Source organism: Thermobia domestica, chromosome 14 (assembly GCF_964235325.1).
Source record: "Thermobia domestica chromosome 14, izTheDome1.hap1.1, whole genome shotgun sequence".
In the NCBI taxonomy this organism is placed as follows: Eukaryota; Metazoa; Arthropoda; class Insecta; order Zygentoma; family Lepismatidae; genus Thermobia; species Thermobia domestica.
Window position 1 is genome coordinate 157,170,145 of NC_137467.1, and position 18,033 is coordinate 157,188,177.

Consider the following 18,033-nt stretch of genomic DNA (forward strand, 5'->3'; position numbering starts at 1 on the left):
CTTAGTATAGTTCGTAATCTTGCGTAGTTTATGGATGTTCAAATATGTGAAATCTCTTCGCATCTCTTCAAAGAATATTTTACGTGTGACTATCGTCGAACTACAAGTTTGGCTAACATGTGAGTATAATTTTCTGTGTGTAGAAGCACGTTTGTGATATTAACCACGACTTGCATCTTATAGAAAAATGCAAGCCTCGATGTTTAAGTAGGGATGTCCAAATACATTACGAGAAAAAGTAAGAGCATGTTGTTTAATATTCTGTTTAACCTTTTGTCCCCAATGTGTCTGGCCAACCCTGTGGCAAAAGTGAGGCTTCTTTCGTTCGTTGCAAGTCATGGATAACATAATCAAAATGTTCAACATAGAAACAGTAATCACGCGTTTGTCAAACGTTTAGTACGACACTAATTACAAGTAAAACCGCCTCTCGAATATGCTCCTCCGTGTGGAAACATTTCAGTGCGAAATTTTTATTTATCTATTTCACTTTCGTCTTTTCTGAGAACAAAAATATCTCCCTACATTTACTGTTACAATTTTGCACCCTCTTATTATACAACCCTACGCGTTAAAGAACGATACTCAGACGTCGGCACAAGCTTAAGAAAAAGAAAGACGTTTTAATAGGCAAATCTAAAAATGCTAGACCTAACTACTCGTACAACAGCTAAGGAAGAGAAATTAAGAATTCGCATGCTTACCAAGTACATGCAATTACAGAATACTCCTTTAAAAATTCTGCTTCCCTGATTAGTTTACGGTCCCAATGATAGGAAGAATCAAATGATGAGACTTGTTTCTTTCAACATGTATATTCCATTGAATGCGGATAATATATCTGAAGATATCAAAATATAACATTCTTTCGAGTCGAAACTAAGAACACTTAACTTCAATCTTTGAACAGTCCAGCCGTTTTATCATAAAGTAATAGTAATGTTTTAATTAACTATGAATTTAAATAAATAAGTTCCCTTGTTATTTCTTTGATATTACGTGCACAAATTTTATTTTAGCTTGCTTTTCATTTTACTCGAAATTACATTCAGTTTCATTTTCGCCTTCGGAGTCGATGTTGAATTGTTCATTGCCGCCAGACACATGTGATTGTATTGTGTGAATCTCTCGAAGTATTTATACATTGCAATATTTGCTTTATACCTCCTGTGTTCTGTGTACATTTTGTAGGTTCCTTTATTGTTCTATTTCTTGATTCTATTGTGTTTGTATATGCGTTTTGGTTTTGTTGGTTTACAAAATGTTGTTTGTGCTATACAGTGTTCTTTGGAGTTCATTTCTTCACAATAGGTATATTGTTTTGCATTGTCTGGTGTCATTGATGTTCCTGGTTACTTTTTTTCTCTTAGGGCAGGTGGATGAATTACGACAAAATAAGTTATTTGAAATTATTAATTAACAAAAATTCTACTTGCATTAAAGGATTTCTTCTAATAACATATAAAATTATTCTAAAATAATATACGTCTGGGGGGGGGGGGAGGCTCATCACCCCGGTTATTTTATAATGTACATAATTGGAAGAAATTCTTTTATGCAACTGGTAGTTTAGTCAGTTAATAGTTTGAAATAGTTTACCCTGTCGTAATCCACTTAACTTAGCCACTGGGTGGTGGACCTGGAGGAAGACCTGTGTTCTAAAACCTTGCCCTGAAATGCCCGTTCTTCGCACGGGGAGAAAAAGGTCTAAGTTAGACTGGGGCCCACTCATGTATCAAAAGCCAGCAGAATCTGTGCAGCAGTCTAGAAGGAGTTAGGCGTGAAACATACTTTTACGTGTCAAACCCATCACTCTATATCCGCTTGCCCAAAAATATGCTCAAAACATAAGTTGGGTCAAGGTACACTCATGTACGAAAAATAATCAAAATAGGTGCAACTAGGAGCAGCTCACGGACGAACAATATTACACTCATTTTCATATATACATGGATAGCATTTTTCATCTCCGTCAAATCCATCTACAGCTCCGGGAATCGGTCCTGTAACTTACAGCGAACCGTTAAAAAATAACTCGTTTATACGTATACCCACCGTCGCTGACGCGTCTGGACCCTACGGACGCACACCACGATCCGTTCGGGTGCCCCTACTGCGCTCCTGCTCTGACTCTGACAGAACCCGCGCCTTTTAGTGGGCACGTAGCCCAAGCTGGTTCGTGTTTTATGCACTATAGTGTTTATGCCATACGTCCATAATGTATTTATACTGAGCCTTCGTGAAGTCAATCTGTAAGTAGTAATGGAGCTTCTCATTTTAGTGCATTCTCTGCTAAAAGAATCACAAAGCTCTAACCTAACTTGAAAATGTGTCAAAATTTGGTAGAACTGCCAGCTCGAGTAATGCCGTATTTTATGAACTGTAGATTTTATGCTATACATGCACAGTGTATATATACTTATGACTACATCACAGTCACAAATTACGAACCAAAAACACTATCAAATGAACCAGAGTCACTACCAAATGATCTGGGGGAGAAACTAAATAATACCCATGAAGATGCTCCCACTTAAAATGAAAATGTTTTAAAACGCTACCTTATGGGTACTCTTTATTTTGAATGAAGAATTCATATAACAATCCTCTCCTATTGTGAGATACTCGATTCCTCGCAAAACTTGCCTCCCCGCCCTTAAGGATAACCATATTAATCAAAGTAACAATATGAAAACCTAGGGAGACCCGGATTCGATTCCCGGCGGGAGCTCATGTGGTTCGGATTCCACGTTAATTAGCAGGTCCACGTCTCATATAGCCTCGCTGCTGAAAAGGGACGTTGAATTCAAAATCAACTCAACTCAATATGAAAACCTAAACTAGGCAAGAGTCAAGTCAGGTGCTAAAAGCAATCAAAACTGGTTCAGTGGTCTAAGAGAAGTTGGAGGACAAACATCGTTTCGCTCACAGGGTATCGAGTAAAATTTCAAAATGAAATTTAGTGACTTTTCTTTACCAAATCATATAAAATTTCGTAACACTTTCAACAACGAATTAGGCCGAATATTCATTCATGCGATCTGATAGCGTCTAAAGCCGACAATACACATTTTTGGTGGTGGATATTGACAGAACAAAATTTTCCCATCTGTACTAACAAATATTAAAAAAAAAAAAAAAAAAAAAAAAAAAAAAAAAAAAAAAAAAAAAAATCGTGACCAAAAGCTAACTTTCCTTGACTTTCATGACCCCTTTCGGGAAGGTTCTAGAACGCAGGTCTCTCCCCATATAGGTTAGTAGCAAGGTTGGTTCTCTTCTGTACCAAAGTTTAATAATTAATTTACTTAGTATTACCGAGCGAGCGTCAGCGAGTGAAGGCGGGCTAGATCCCCGCAGGGTACGTTGTTTGCTGTCTTTACCATTGCTAAATGGGAAGGGAGACTTGTGTTCTAGAACCCTGCCACCGCTTTCTGATTTTGTGACCGATAGACACCCTGGCTCGCAAGAACACAAACATATTAATAATGGAAGGTTGCCCATGCTATTTTATAGAATAAATATGAAAAAAAAAAAAAAAAAAAAATCTCATAAAATGCTTGTTCTGGAGAGAAAGTACAAGACGCTTGCTTATGTAATTTACTACTACTGTATGGTATACGATACGAAATTCACTTCAGTCTTATTCTATTTATTTACTGTTTTGCCCCTGAATCTAGGATGACCAAACGGCATACCTCGAAAACGATGGTGTGAGAAACACTACCTAATACTATTATTTATTCCTTGGTTTTTCTACAAATCCCTTACAAATCTTTAATCCTTCCCTAAAAACCAAACTTCCACTGAACGGGAGTTCTAGAATGCTGGCCCGCACATAGAGGTAAAGGTAGGTTAGTAACCAAGTAGATTACTTTCTTTAACAATAGGGTTACGGACTAGCGTTCTAGAACCTTCATCCCTAATCTTGCCCCATCAAAGCTAGATCTTGTAAATCTCTTCTTGATCAACAAATACTACTCATTTGGCTTGTAGTATTTGTCATAAATACTGAGAGAAAGTGGATGCGTTTTGAATGTGGTTACTGTGCAAGGTTTGTAATTTTCCCAAGGCGTGTGTGTGCTTTTGGCATGCAATAAACTTACACGAATAAACAAACTAAGTGAAATTTCTGGTTTGACGTCTATGGCCTTTAGGCTAAAGGAGACAAATGAATAACGAAAGTGAATAATAATAATAAAATAATATGGAGTATGCTTAGTACAAGGGGTCCAAAAGCACGTAAAAACACAAAATTTACAGGAGAAATGAATGATGCAAGTACTTAAACGTACCATAACGTAACCTAATTTAACCTAACCTAGCCAACTTAAACTAACCTAATATTACTACAAATAAGCGAAATTCGGATATAGTATACATGAAGCTGCATCAGTTCCCGAAGGAGCAGGACGCTCATACTTTTAGGGATTATTCATTGAGTATGTACGAACTTACAAAGGGGGTACTTACAAAGCGACTTTTATTTACTTATCGACTGATACAAAAATAAAAAAGAAAGTACCTGCACTTTATATCTGCATGTGTAGTGCCCTTGTACTTTATCTATGACTATGTGTGTGTGGGGGGGTTAACGCATATCGCATGTCTTGTGCACATGTATACTTCTCACTATTGCACTACGTAGAAAATTTAAGGTATTTCATGTAGAAGTGGTAATAGAACACAGAAGAAACGCAGATCAGGGGGTTCTCATGTATACTATTACCCGATATTCTATAATTTATTGGAAAATTATGCAGGACCACTACACTAATATAACATAAACTAAACTAACCTAACCTAAACCAAACTAACCGAATGTGAACAGAAATTACCAGAATTCTAACATTTTTTAGAGAAAAGAGCTGGACCCCTTCCGCTAAACATAGGCCAAGAATTTATGCAATGGGAATATGGTAGAAAAACGGAGAACCCCGAGAAAATCTAAGGACACGATGTTGTGCATTACCAATTTACACGACCTGGGATCAAACAAGAGACCCTTCGCACCACAGGGGAGTGCTTTACCACTTAGCCCCCACCTGCGCGAATAGTTCACTTTTGCAATTACATAGAATACAGCAGCCATACGCTGTTGTTATTAGTTCACGGACTGAATAAGTTGTAGAGGATCCGTAAACTAAATACTTTCTACGAAATTTCTAGTAACCATTCATTTAAGAAACAAACAACTGATAAACATTAACAAGGGAATATACTTTCACTGAGCATTTTAAACGATTCTAGATATTTAGAAGATGCATTTATTTCTCCTTTCAAAGAAAGATCCGAAAATAATAAGTTTTGACATTCTTATTGTTTTAAAAGAAAAGTCATTGTTTTCTTCCTGCCTTCGCTTCGTGCAACTCTTTGCTATTACACGTCAATAATGGGACGTTATAACAGGCAGTCTGTTAATAAACAACAGAAAATAATTCAATTTGCAGCTACTACTTTTCTCGAAGCGAAACTAATAATACATTGTGTCTAGGGTCTCCATACTAAGACCCAATTTTTAAAACAAAAATCACAATCTTACCTTCCACTTAGGTCGTCTGCATTTTACACTAATTTTATCGCAAAATCTGACACAGAATCTTATATTACGCACACTGCTTATATAGACACTTCAAAAATTCCAAGTGGAATCACTTGCTACCACTATTAAAAACCCAACTGTATCAGCTGTAAAGACCAGTGACCTTCCAGCTGAGCAACAAGAAACTACTCGATTGTGACAAATGCTGCCATCTTTCACATACGTTTGCAAATAAATTCTAGATGGCAGCAGTAACTAAGCAATTTAAATGGCTCTTTCTAAATCCATACGAGCAAGAAAAAGAAAAGCAACGCTTAGTGAAAGGTGTAACCAACCCACAATTGCAAGTAAAATATCTCTTTTTTCATTTTTTCTGGAAAGAGTACTTTGAAGAAAATCTCTATTTCTCGTTTATGTAGAGCAGATACGGAATACGGGAACAACTTTTAGGAAAATTTACCGGCAAAATGTGTTAATTCACAAATAACTAATGATATTTTAGGAACTTACGTGTGTAACTGACCTACCTTTAACTCAAATATTAATGTAGAAATAGCACTGCAAAATTATCTCTGTTATAGGGCGTTTACACTTAGTCGATTTGCGTTCGATTTAGTTGAATTGACGTCACTTCCAACTTAATCGACCGTGTAAAATGGACTTCAATTTATGGGGCGTTTACACTTGGTCGATTTAGTCGCACGGCTAAATCGACTCGCTGCATTTGCGACTAAATCGAAGCAACTAGACCGAATGAGATCGATGGATGTGTTCAATTGTTTCAACCGAAATTAAATGCTCCTTGTCGACTCGCTCTCCTCTGGTCGATTCGAAATCGACTAGCAATTTTAAAGATGTCCAAGCAAAAAGTAATTGGTACAATTTGCGGGGTTATAGCAGAAGAAAATAGAATCGACCACAGAAAATAGAACGTCTTTCAATTCAGTTGCTAGTCGATTAGTCGCTTTCGATCAACAAGCGATTAAGTTGAAGTCCTGTTTACAAGTGACGTCAATTCAACTGAATCGAACGCAAATCGACTAAGTGTAAACGCCCCATTACAGTGCTGTTTTACTACTGTATGTGTTATGGGGCGTTTACACTTGGTCGATTTAGTCGCACGGCTAAATCGACTCGCTGCATTTGCGACTAAATCGAAGCAACTAGACCGAATCAGATCGAAGGATGTGTTCAATTGTTTCAACCAAAATTGAATGCTGCTTGTCGACTCGCTCTCCTCTGGTCGATTCGAAATCGACTGGCAATTTTAAAGATGTCCAAGCAAAAAGTAATTGGTACAATTTGCGGTGTTATAGCAGAAGAAAATAGAATCGACCACAGAAAACAGAACGTCTTTCAATTCAGTTGCTAGTCGATTAGTCGCTTTCGATCAACAAGCGATTAAGTTGAAGTCCTGTTTACACGGTCTATTAAGTTGAAAGTGGCGTCAATTCAACTAAATCGAACGCAAATCGACCAAGTGTAAACGCCCCCTTACTCAACAATGCATGCAACATACGTATTTACTAACATTAGTAAGAGAAATATACATTTACACACAGGAGTCGATAAAGGGGCAAGGGGGACGCGTGGGACTGAGACATGTCACCCAATTTTTTAAAATATCATTTCTGCATCAACTAGCCGGTATTTTACCAGTAAGGACGGAGATGTTGATGCTACTTTCTTTTAATCTAAAAGAAAGAAAGTCGAGAAAGGTCGAGAAGAGAGGCACCTTTTTAAACGCGAGATGAGAATCGAAACAAGACAATGTATTTCAGGAGTCTTGTCGGCAGTACTTGTTCATCCAAATCATATCTCAAATATTGTTTGCGTGTTACATGATTTATAGTATAAAAACTATAAATTAATAACGTGATTTCTGAACATAATGAAGTGCATTTATGAACATTTTAAGATACACATGTCATTGCACAATATACTCCAATAATGGTATATGGTTAAGATATTGTGGGCCCTCATGAAGCGGAACGATTCTTCTAACTTGTAGATAAAATTAAGAAAAAATCAAAGCATAATTTTATTAATCAATTTACAAAACGGGGTAGAAAACTTCGAGACGAGACGAAACTTATACAAAATTTAAGAAATGAGACGAGAAAACCTTACTTCTTGTCTCGGGGGATGGGACTAAAGGGCGGACTTAGGGTTTTATTTCGTGCATGTGTGATATTTTATCAGAACTTAAACATTTCTTAAAGTATTGTTTTCCTCATATTAGGTACCGGTATAGTCCAGTATTTTGAATGAATTTTCGTATTGCGGGAGGACGGAGTCTTTATCTCCCAACCCCCCTTGGTTTATCCCTGTATACTTGGTAATGAATGATAATTTTTTTTGTACCACATGAGTTACGATAAGTCATTAAATTTTTTCTATCAAATTATACCAAACTTAAAATCATAATGTGCGGTTAGAAGTGACTTGCACATGTGAAATGTAGCATATTCCGCTAGCAGTGGCGTATTTACGATTTCGTTTCGGGGGGTTTTTGCCTGAAAATGTGAAAATTCTGCAAGATATTTCATATACTTTACTATAGTAAGTAAGATTTCGGGAGGAGGCTTAAGCCCGGAAGTCCCCTAAATACGCCACTGTCCGCTAGATATTTGAAAGGTAATGACACCATTGTATTACAAGATACATTATAATATATTTTACTTGTTAAAGTACTTGTCGAAGTCTTATCAAACCTAAGCTCAACGACATTAAAGTATTTGTCCTAAGCTGAAGGAATTGTGAATATTTATGTGATAGTAAATGATGAAAGATACTTTTATATATATATTTCTCTCACCGTTTCAGATTTTTCGGGGTTGTAACGGACTTTATGGACACGCTTAAAGATTTTAATAATGAATAAAGTGCTGCCCTCAAGCGGAATGCATGAGAACTCCCTAATTTGGTAACCGGCTTTGATCTTGCCTTGACCCAATCTTTCAGGAAATATATACATCATCTCCACTTTGTGGGTTCAGGTTCAAGTACATCCTTAGTAAGAGTAATAACATACGTGTAATGACATGTGTGGAATAAAAAATATAAGCTGTTCATTAGTTCCCATTTTCAAATATAACTTCTGCAAAACAAGCCTCATTATTCATTACCATGATTGCTGTTATCCCTTCTATTTATTTGTTTTGCAAATTTGTTATTAAATAATCTGATCACACAATATTCCAGACAGAATTGTAAGGTGTTCATGAGCAAGCAATAAAATCCCTTCTTACACTTTCGTTATTATGAGTAACTACTTGCGTTGCTCTTATGAAATACGATATTTGGTATTTTAACTAAAAAAGATAGTATCCTATTAGTTATACAACCTTCCGTCAAACAAAGTGTTAAAACAACCATGAAAACTAACCCTGATATACAAATATTCAGATCATGCCTTGCCCCCCCCACTTTTAACGTCCAATCGCCGCCACTGAGGTGGGATATATACAAATGATCGAAAATGACCGATATTAATGCCGAATCCATAGTTTTCGGAATCGCTGAGATGAACAGTGACACTTCTGATTCCGGTTAAATCCAAATTCAGCCCAGCAACTTGGAGGAGAGGAGGGGAGTTATATCACAATGATCGAAAATGACCGATATTATTGTCGAATCCATAGGTTTTGGGGTCACTGAGACGAACAGTGACACTTTTGATGCAGTTCGAATCCAAATCCAGCCTTTTATGTCCAAAATAAAACGTATTCTCACCGTGAGAAGAAAGGAATTCTGGTAGTTATGGATATTTCTCAAAACAGAACTAAAATTTTCTCTCTTGCTTTCACGTTGTAATCTGTCCTCCAGTCCAAGACAGAAAGCACCAGTACAGTGGCATATTTAGGTTTGATGGGGCCATGGGCGGCGATTAGGGGGGCAAAGGGGGCAATTGCCCGCCACTTTTTTTAAGTAACCCATTAATGTATATAGTTTCATTTAGAAATGTAAAGTTTTTGTATGTATTACTGGTTAATAGAAAAAATAATGCCATATAATATTTGCCGTTGCGTGAGTACGTATTGGTTGTCTATCCGTGGAGTAAAGGAAACTACAGGAATTGCGTTTTAATTGCTACAGAAATTAACCTATTGGAGCACAACAATTCCAGCATATTTTCACTTCTTCTTACAAGGGCTCGATATGTTAGTCAGCCGCTTTGGATCTGAGAGAACATTTCGCAGAAAAAGAAGTATTTCACAAGTTATTCTTTAATGGCACAAAAATTGACAGTTCCTAAAATATCTTTTCTTCTTTCTAAAGTAAGGCATATTAATTAAAAAGAGAGTAATAAGAAACAAGTTCTACTTTTTCCATTGTTTTGCAGTGTAATATAGGAGCGAAGTGTTGTGTTTAGGGGTGTCCGAGTGTACATACAATTACATTTAGTGAATTCAATATAATTCTAGGTTTTAGGATTATTTTGTATAACTGGAGTGTGGAGTGATTCTAAGTATTGTTGTATGTTGATGTGTTAAAAGAAAGTGAAAACTGCACCTAATAACAACAAACATGTTTCGGAATGTTCCAAAAGCAAATATTTCTTTAAATGTTGTAGCATATGCTTGTAGTATTTACTGTCTTTCATTTTCTAAGAGTAATAACATACATTTAATAGCATGTGTGGAATTCAAAATTCAGTTGTTCATTAATCCCTAGTTTCAATGTAACTTGCAATTGCAAAACAAACATCATTATTCATTACTATAGTAGTAGTGGTCCCCGTTGGCGCGAATGACTCATCCTCACTCTCTTTTATGACCAGGATTTTTGAACTTCGTTCCCTTTTACGGCTAAGATGAATGCTTTGGTACCTCGATTCTGATTGGCTGAGAGAGGTCACGTGACGTTAGGCCCCGCCCACGCGGGAAACTCAAATTTTCCAGGTCACGTGGTATGACGTCATGAGTCACCCGCGGGGAAAATCCCTCACCCGGGATTTTTGAAATTTGTTCCCTTTTACGGGTAAGATGTGTGTTTTGATTGGTTGATAGCTGTCACGTGATCTTAGACCCTACGATATTTGAAATTCGTTCCCTTTTACGGGTAAGATGAGTGTTTATGATTGGCTGATAGAGGTCACGTGATCTTAGGCCCTGGGATTTTTAAAATTCGTTCCCTTTTATGGGTAAGATGAGTCCTTTGGTACCACGATGTTGATTGGTTGATAGAAATCGCATAATCTTACACACCCACCCCAATGCTAGACATTCAGAGTGCTATGACGACGATCCACCCTAGACCTGGATTTTTTTTAATGGTTATCCTTTTTGGTACCTTAAAGTTCCCATGGAGGGTTCAACCCCATCCTTAAATAACCCTTTTATGGTATCATGATATTGTACTGAAGTTTACATTAAATATTATCGTTCTCTTTGGCAGATAAGATGATTACCAGCTTTTTTACCTTGATGGAGATCCTGTCCTTGAATTAGTAGCCTATGTCTCTGGAAGTAACAATGGTGAAAGAGGGGTGTCGCTTGTAGATTTCTTATAACACATTGTTGTGAGTTTAAGCGTTTTTTTTTAAACGCTCAGCGTTTTATTGCTCAGTAAGCGCTTCATTAATGGAAACAGTGTTGCCAGATTTTTCTTACCTAAACTGCTCCGATTCTTTTCGAAACGGTTCCGCAGAGTACAAGAAATTTTAAACTAAAAATTTTTTCGAACTAAAAAAATTTCAAAACTAAAAAATTTTAAACAAAAATTTTCAAACAAAAAATTTTCGAACTAAAAAATTTTGAAACAAAAAGTTTCAAATCAAAAAATTTTCGAACCCAAAAAAATTTCGAACTAAAAAAATTGAAACAAAATTTTGTAGAACTAAAACATTTTTTAAAAACAAAAGTTTCGAACTAAAGATGTAAATCACATCTAAAAATTTTCAAATCAAACTTTTTATCGAACTAAACTTTTAAAATTTTCGAACTAGAAATTTAAACCAAGTTTAAGAAAAAATCCTAAGAAATGTTTTTTCAGGAATCGAACTCAGGTCTTTCAAACCAAAGATGTGTATGCTAACCGCTTAAATGAATTCGGTTTTAATCGATTTTGGTGGGTTTCGAACCATGGTCCTTGAAAAGGATACACATATACTTTAAGAAAATAAATCTGACAGTGTAACGCTTCTCAAATCAAACTTTTTATCGAACTAAACTTTTAAAATTTTCGAACTAGAAATTTAAACCAAGTTTAGAAAAATCCTAAGAAATGTTTCTCCAGGAATCGAACTCAGGTCTTTCAAACCAAAGATGTGTATCCTAACCGCTTAGCTATGAATGAATTCGGATTTAATCATGCTTGGTGGGTTTCGAACCATGGTCCTTGAAAAGGATACACATACTTTAAGAAAATAAATCTGACAGTGTAACGCTTCCGTTCGTGGATTAAAATAAAATGCTGATAGACTTCTTTGTGTGACGACATAGAAGCACATATGATTGAAAAATGCAAACGTCAGCGGATCGCATTACTTTTTGTTTACTACGAACGTGTCAGCATGATTCATGAAAAAAGCAAACATTGACATTCTCGTATGGAATATGATGAAAATGAAATGTCGTCACAGTTACGACAAGTAGTGACATGTAGAAATCATTTGGGATCGGAATTGCGATACTATTGAGAAACGTGAATGACGTCACGATCGATTGTTACACATCGTTTTGGTTCGTGATTCATGACAAAAGCAGCGAGCGTTTTGATTGGTTCGTTGTAATGTCATTTTATAAATTTCCTCGTTTCTGATTGGCTGACGGTGACGTCGTTTTCACAGCGACCTAAATAAAAATCTAAATTTCATTTTTCAAATCCTACACCGCTCTCAACTATCGAGTGAGAAGGTTTGTTTTTTAGAAGTGTCTTCATTTAAGAAGCTTTACTGCACCGACTTTGTGTTCATTGAATTTGAGGTAAGTTCAGTGAGATTTTATTTTTCACACAAGATTCGAAAATCATTTTTATTTTATATTTGTGGGGGTGGATCACTCATACACTGTTTTACTTTTAGTACGAAATATTTAGGCTATGAAAGAATTAGTGGAATGGGAAAGTGAGAGTACCCCGAATAAACTCACGAGATCGAATCAGGAATCCCCACACATTAAAACTAAGCACGAGAAATGATATGTTTAGCGTCCCTTCAGCGAGCGCCCGTCGGGAATTGAACCATGGCCAGAAAATGTGTGCGCTTAGTTTTGAAAAGAATACATTACAAAATTTCTAAAACTATGCCTGAGAATAATATGGTTCGATACCCTTTGAAAGCATTAGCGTCCCCTTCAGTTTAACGTGATATTCGAGCAACCGCCCCGGGATTGAACCAAGGCCAGAGGTGTGTACGTCAACTATTTAGCTTAGTTTTGAAAAGAATGTATGATAACGCATGAGAATAATACATTTCAAAAAAGGCTTGACAGCGCCCCGACGTGAAAAGCAAACCCCACCGAGGATTGAACCAGAGCCTTTCACGTTAGAAAGCATGTACGCTAACCGCTTAAATAAAAAAGAGTGCATGAATATTTGGTTAAAAGATTTACGCTATACAGATTTTGTTTTGACAATTACGTATGTGTAACGTTAATGGTTGATGAATCTCTTCAACTTGCAAACGCATCATTTAAAGGTCGTTGTGAGTAGAAAAAATGCTTACGCGTACTTTCTAACATCTCAGTACTGTTGAAACATTCATTCATTCATGCATTCTTTTTATCACTATAGAATGGTAGGTCAGTTACATGCTGATGTAATGGTCTCGAGTTTGACAGCAATAAAACACACATTTCAGTAACATAATTATTTTTAAAAAACTTTGATTTCTAGTACATGTGCTTTCATAATGAGATTCTGAACGTCACCGCCAGGGGAATCAAACTCAGGACCTTTACATGAATTACTTAGTTAATTATTTATCATGAATGTTATGATTTCCTGGGCTAAGCGGTTAGCATACGCGCCTTTGGCGTGGGAGACCCGGGTTCGATTCCCGGCGGGAGCTCATGTAGTTCGGATTCCACGTTAATCAGTAGGTCCACGTCTCATATAGCCTCGCTGCTGAAAGGGACGCTAAACTAAAAATCAAAAAAATCAACTCAAATTCACGCTGCTCAATTCCTTTTTTCCCATTACATATTTGTTTTACCGTACCTGTTTGTTGTTTTCATTTTTTAATCATGGCCCAATCGGGTTTTACTGTTCGCAATGAAATCACTCGTCATTATAGACGATTTATGTACGTTTATGTATTATGAGGTGTACGTCAACCATTTAGCTTAGTTTTGAAAAGAATGTATGATAACGTGTGAGAATATTAAATTACAGAAAAGGCTTGACATGCCCCGACGTGGAAAGCAAACCCACCGAGGCTTGAACCAGGGCCTTCCACGTCCGAACCATGTACGCTAACCGCTTAGTCACAATAATAATAAAAAAAATACGCTATACAGATTTTGTTTCGACAATTACGTATGTGTATCGTTAATGGTTGATGAATCTCTTCAACTTGCAAACGCATCATTTAAAGGTCGTTGTGAGTGGGGAAAAAAAATGCTGACGCGTACTTTCTAACATCTCAGTACTGATGAAACATTCATTCATTTCATGCATTCTTTTTATCACTATAGAATGATAGGTCAGTTACATGCTGATGTAATGCTCTCGAGTTTGACAGCAATAAAACACTCATTTCAGTAACATAATTATTTTAAAAAAAAAACTTTGATTTCTAGTACGTGTGCTTTCATAATGAGATTCTGAACGCCCCGCCAGGAATCAAACTCAGGACCTTTACATGAATTGCTTAGTTAAGAATTTATCATGAATGTTATGATTTCCTGTTTATCAGGTGATTAAGATTTTTCTTTCTTCTTTTCTTTTGTAGTAAATTCACGCTGCTCAATTCCTTTTTTCCCATTACATATTTGTTTTACCGTAATTGTACCTGTTTGTTTGTTTTCTCCTTTTATTAACATGGCCGAATCGGGTTTTACTGTGCGCAATGAAATCACTCGTCATTATAGACGATTTAACATTGAGGGCAGAATGCTCGAAATTCAATTCAACGCACCACCCGTAGGAACCAATATCATACAGTATGTACATAATAGTTTCCAAGCAATGCTAGACCATTTGTTAGCCAATGTCGACGATGAGGCGATGGTTGGTTTATCGGTAATATCGCCACGCAATACCAATAAGCCATTTTGGGTGAGTTTTCGCCAAGCACGAAACTTGACACTGGAAACGATGTGGGCCTCATTCGAAAGAGTGTTACAAAGTAACAATGCATTTCTCCTGCACGAGCCATTCACCGTTCATTTTCATCGTGTGGATATTCCACGTGGCTATGGCGGTTTGCGGCAAGGAGTACTTCAAAACGAAGAATTGTTACGTAGCAAGCGAGGGATTGTACGTGTAAAAAATCAAGATTCAAGGTGCCTGGCGTACGCCCTTGTTATTGCTATTGGCCTGAAGGCATACAAGAATGTAGATATGCAACGATATTGGCAATATCAACGTCAATCGAAATATGTTGTGGACGATGAAGTGAATGCGTTATGTGCAAATGCAGGAGTCAATTTGGATCATGGTGCCAGTGTAAATGAAATACGACAATTCCAGGCATACCTCAAAGAATATAAAATTACAGTGTATACCAGTTTCACAGGCCGTGATATCATGTACGAGGGGCCCAACGACGAAAATCGCACTCCCATAAATTTGATTTGTTTGGCTGGCCATTTTGACATCATCCAATCCTTAACTGCTTGTTTTGCAACCAAGTTCTACTGTGAAGCGTGCCATAAAAAATACAGTGAACGTAACAGACATGTGAAAAATTGTCCTGTAACGTGCTCCAAATGTTTACAGAGACCACTATGCGACAAGAACCAAACGCTGATATTATGCAACGACTGCAATCGTCAATTTTACGGCGAACAATGTTTTAACAATCATCGTAATATTGTATATCATCAAGGGGAACCTGTATGCAAAATGGTGAAGCAATGTACTAAATGCTACAGAGTATATTCTTTTGTGCATACAGGACAACGACTTCATGATTGTAATGAGATCTTTTGCAATGTTTGTAAGAAGATTGTTCCGGGATCACATCAATGTTTTATGCTTCCTGATCGCCAATGCTTGAAACCTGGTGTTCCTTCACTCATGCACGCAAAGAAAGCCTTGTTGATATTCTATGATATAGAATCTATGCAGGACATGAATATTGGCGATAATACGTATGTACACATTCCAAATTTATTGGTTGCACAACAAGTATGTTATGTATGTGTTGAAAACAATAATATCCAGCAGTCTTGCAGTACGTGTGGTCAGCGCCAGCATATTTTCCAAGGAGAGGATCCAGTTTATGATTTTCTTCAGTACTTGCGGGAACGTCGTCCCAATATAAATAGGATTTTCTGTGTCGCGCACAACGCTAAGGGATACGATGGACATTTTATCCTAAAGACCATGGTAGAACAATGTCAATGGAGACCTGACGTCATATTAAATGGGACCAAGATACTGAGTTTAACCTTGAATAATCTGACGTTCATTGACTCGTTGAACTTCCTACCTATGGCATTAAGTAAATTGTCAAAAGCGTTCAATTTACCCGCAACCAAAGGCTACTTCCCGCATTTCTTCAACACCAAGGAGAATCAATCGTATATTGGACCACTTCCAGAAACGAAGTATTATGGTGCAGATGAAATGGCCGTCGAAGACAGAAACAAGTTCATGCAGTGGTACAGCGATCATCGTAATGACACGTTTGATTTTCAGAAAGAAATTCTCAAGTATTGTATTCAAGATGTCAATGTACTGCGGCAAGCATGCGTTTCGTTTATGACGTCATTTGAAACAGAAACCAAAGTGAATCCCTTCTTGGAGACGATCACGATTGCCAGTGCTTCCAATTTAGTATTTCGCCGGAATTTCCTTAAACCCAACACCATTGGAATTCTACCGGCACATGGTTATCGATGGAGAAGTACCCAATCGATCGCTGCAATGCAATGGCTGGCCTACATTGAAAAAACCGAAGAAAAACAAATCTTACATGCGGCCCGACAAAAGGAAGTGTTTATTGCGGGATTCCATGTTGATGGCTACTACCAAGATCCTGAGACGTTAGAGGAGCACGTCTACGAGCATGCCGGCTGCTTTTATCACGGGTGTAAAGTATGTATTACTACAGGCCGTAATCAGCCCATCTATGGCAATCCAGAAGACACCATGGAATTCCGTTATGAACGAACGCAACGCAAAAATGCAAGACTGCGTGAATTGGGGTACATTGTACATGAAATGTGGGAGTGCGAATTTAATCAGTTCTTAAAACAAAATCCTGCAATGGCGACGTATCTGAAGAATCACCCGTACATGAACCGTAGACCATTAAATCCAAGAGATAGCTTTTTTGGAGGAAGGACCAATTGCGTGAAATTGTACCACCAAGTCGACGAAAAAGCAGGGGAAGTAATAAAATATTTCGATATTGTCTCGCTTTATCCTTATGTAAATAAGTGTGCTAAATACCCTGTAGGGCATCCACGAATTTATCTACAGGGTGATGAAAATATACCATCAATAAATAAAGTCAATGGTCTGATCAAAATGACGATATTACCAAGTCGCCATCTTTATCATGGTCTCCTGCCTTACCGATGCAACAAGAAACTACTCTTTCCACTGTGTGCTGCGTGTGCCGAAGAAATGAACCCAGACCCTACGATCAGGAGCGGTGCCTCACTGGAACATGGGTATCATATGAAATCCAGAAAGCAATAGAATTAGGATATCAACCGGTGGAAATTTTTGAAATTTGGGACTATGACATTGAACAATATGATCCCATCACGAAAACAGGTGGCTTGTTCACGGAATATATCAATACGTTTTTGAAATCAAAAATGGAAGCGTCTGGCTGGCCCAGTTCCTGTGTGACCGAAGAAGACAAATCAAAATTCATACAAACCGTCCTGGAGCGTGAAGGTATTGCATTGGATCCGTCCAAAATTGAAAATAATCCTGCACGAAGAAGTTTATCTAAGCTTTGTGTGAACTCTCTATGGGGAAAGCTTTGCCAGCGTACAAACTTTAGCCAGACCACAATTATTGATCGGCCGGAAGAATTTTATGAAAAACTCACTTCCCCCGACATTAAACTCCATCAAATTGTACCCATCAATGATACGATGTTGTATGCGTTCTGGGAGTACAATGAACATGTGCCTGTTCAAAACCGAAACACCAATGTCGTGTTAGGTGCATTTACAACATGTCAGGCACGTCTGGAACTGTACAAGTACCTGGAAATGTTGCAGGAACGTGTTTTATATTTCGACACGGATTCTGTGATATTTACGGAGAAGCCCGGGGAGCCAACCATTGAACCTTCTACGTACTTGGGATGCTTATCGGATGAGATGGAGTCTTACGGACCACGAGCATACATCAAGACATTT

The 18,033-nt window shown here is 37.4% G+C and overlaps 1 protein-coding gene and 1 long non-coding RNA gene across 3 annotated transcripts in view; one reads left to right on the forward strand and one right to left on the reverse strand.

Annotated features, from left to right (window-relative positions):
• ZnT63C (solute carrier family 30 member 1) overlaps positions 1-5,749 on the reverse strand; it is a 281,272-nt gene extending 275,523 nt beyond the window's left edge. For both annotated transcript variants that reach the window (XM_081739115.1, XM_081739113.1), the window contains exon 1: positions 5,540-5,749. The gene's annotated coding sequence lies outside the window, so the exon portion shown is untranslated. The remainder of the gene's footprint in view (positions 1-5,539) is intronic.
• LOC145670438 (uncharacterized) overlaps positions 1-18,033 on the forward strand; it is an 84,645-nt gene that overhangs the window by 39,183 nt on the left and 27,429 nt on the right. The window lies entirely within an intron of this gene.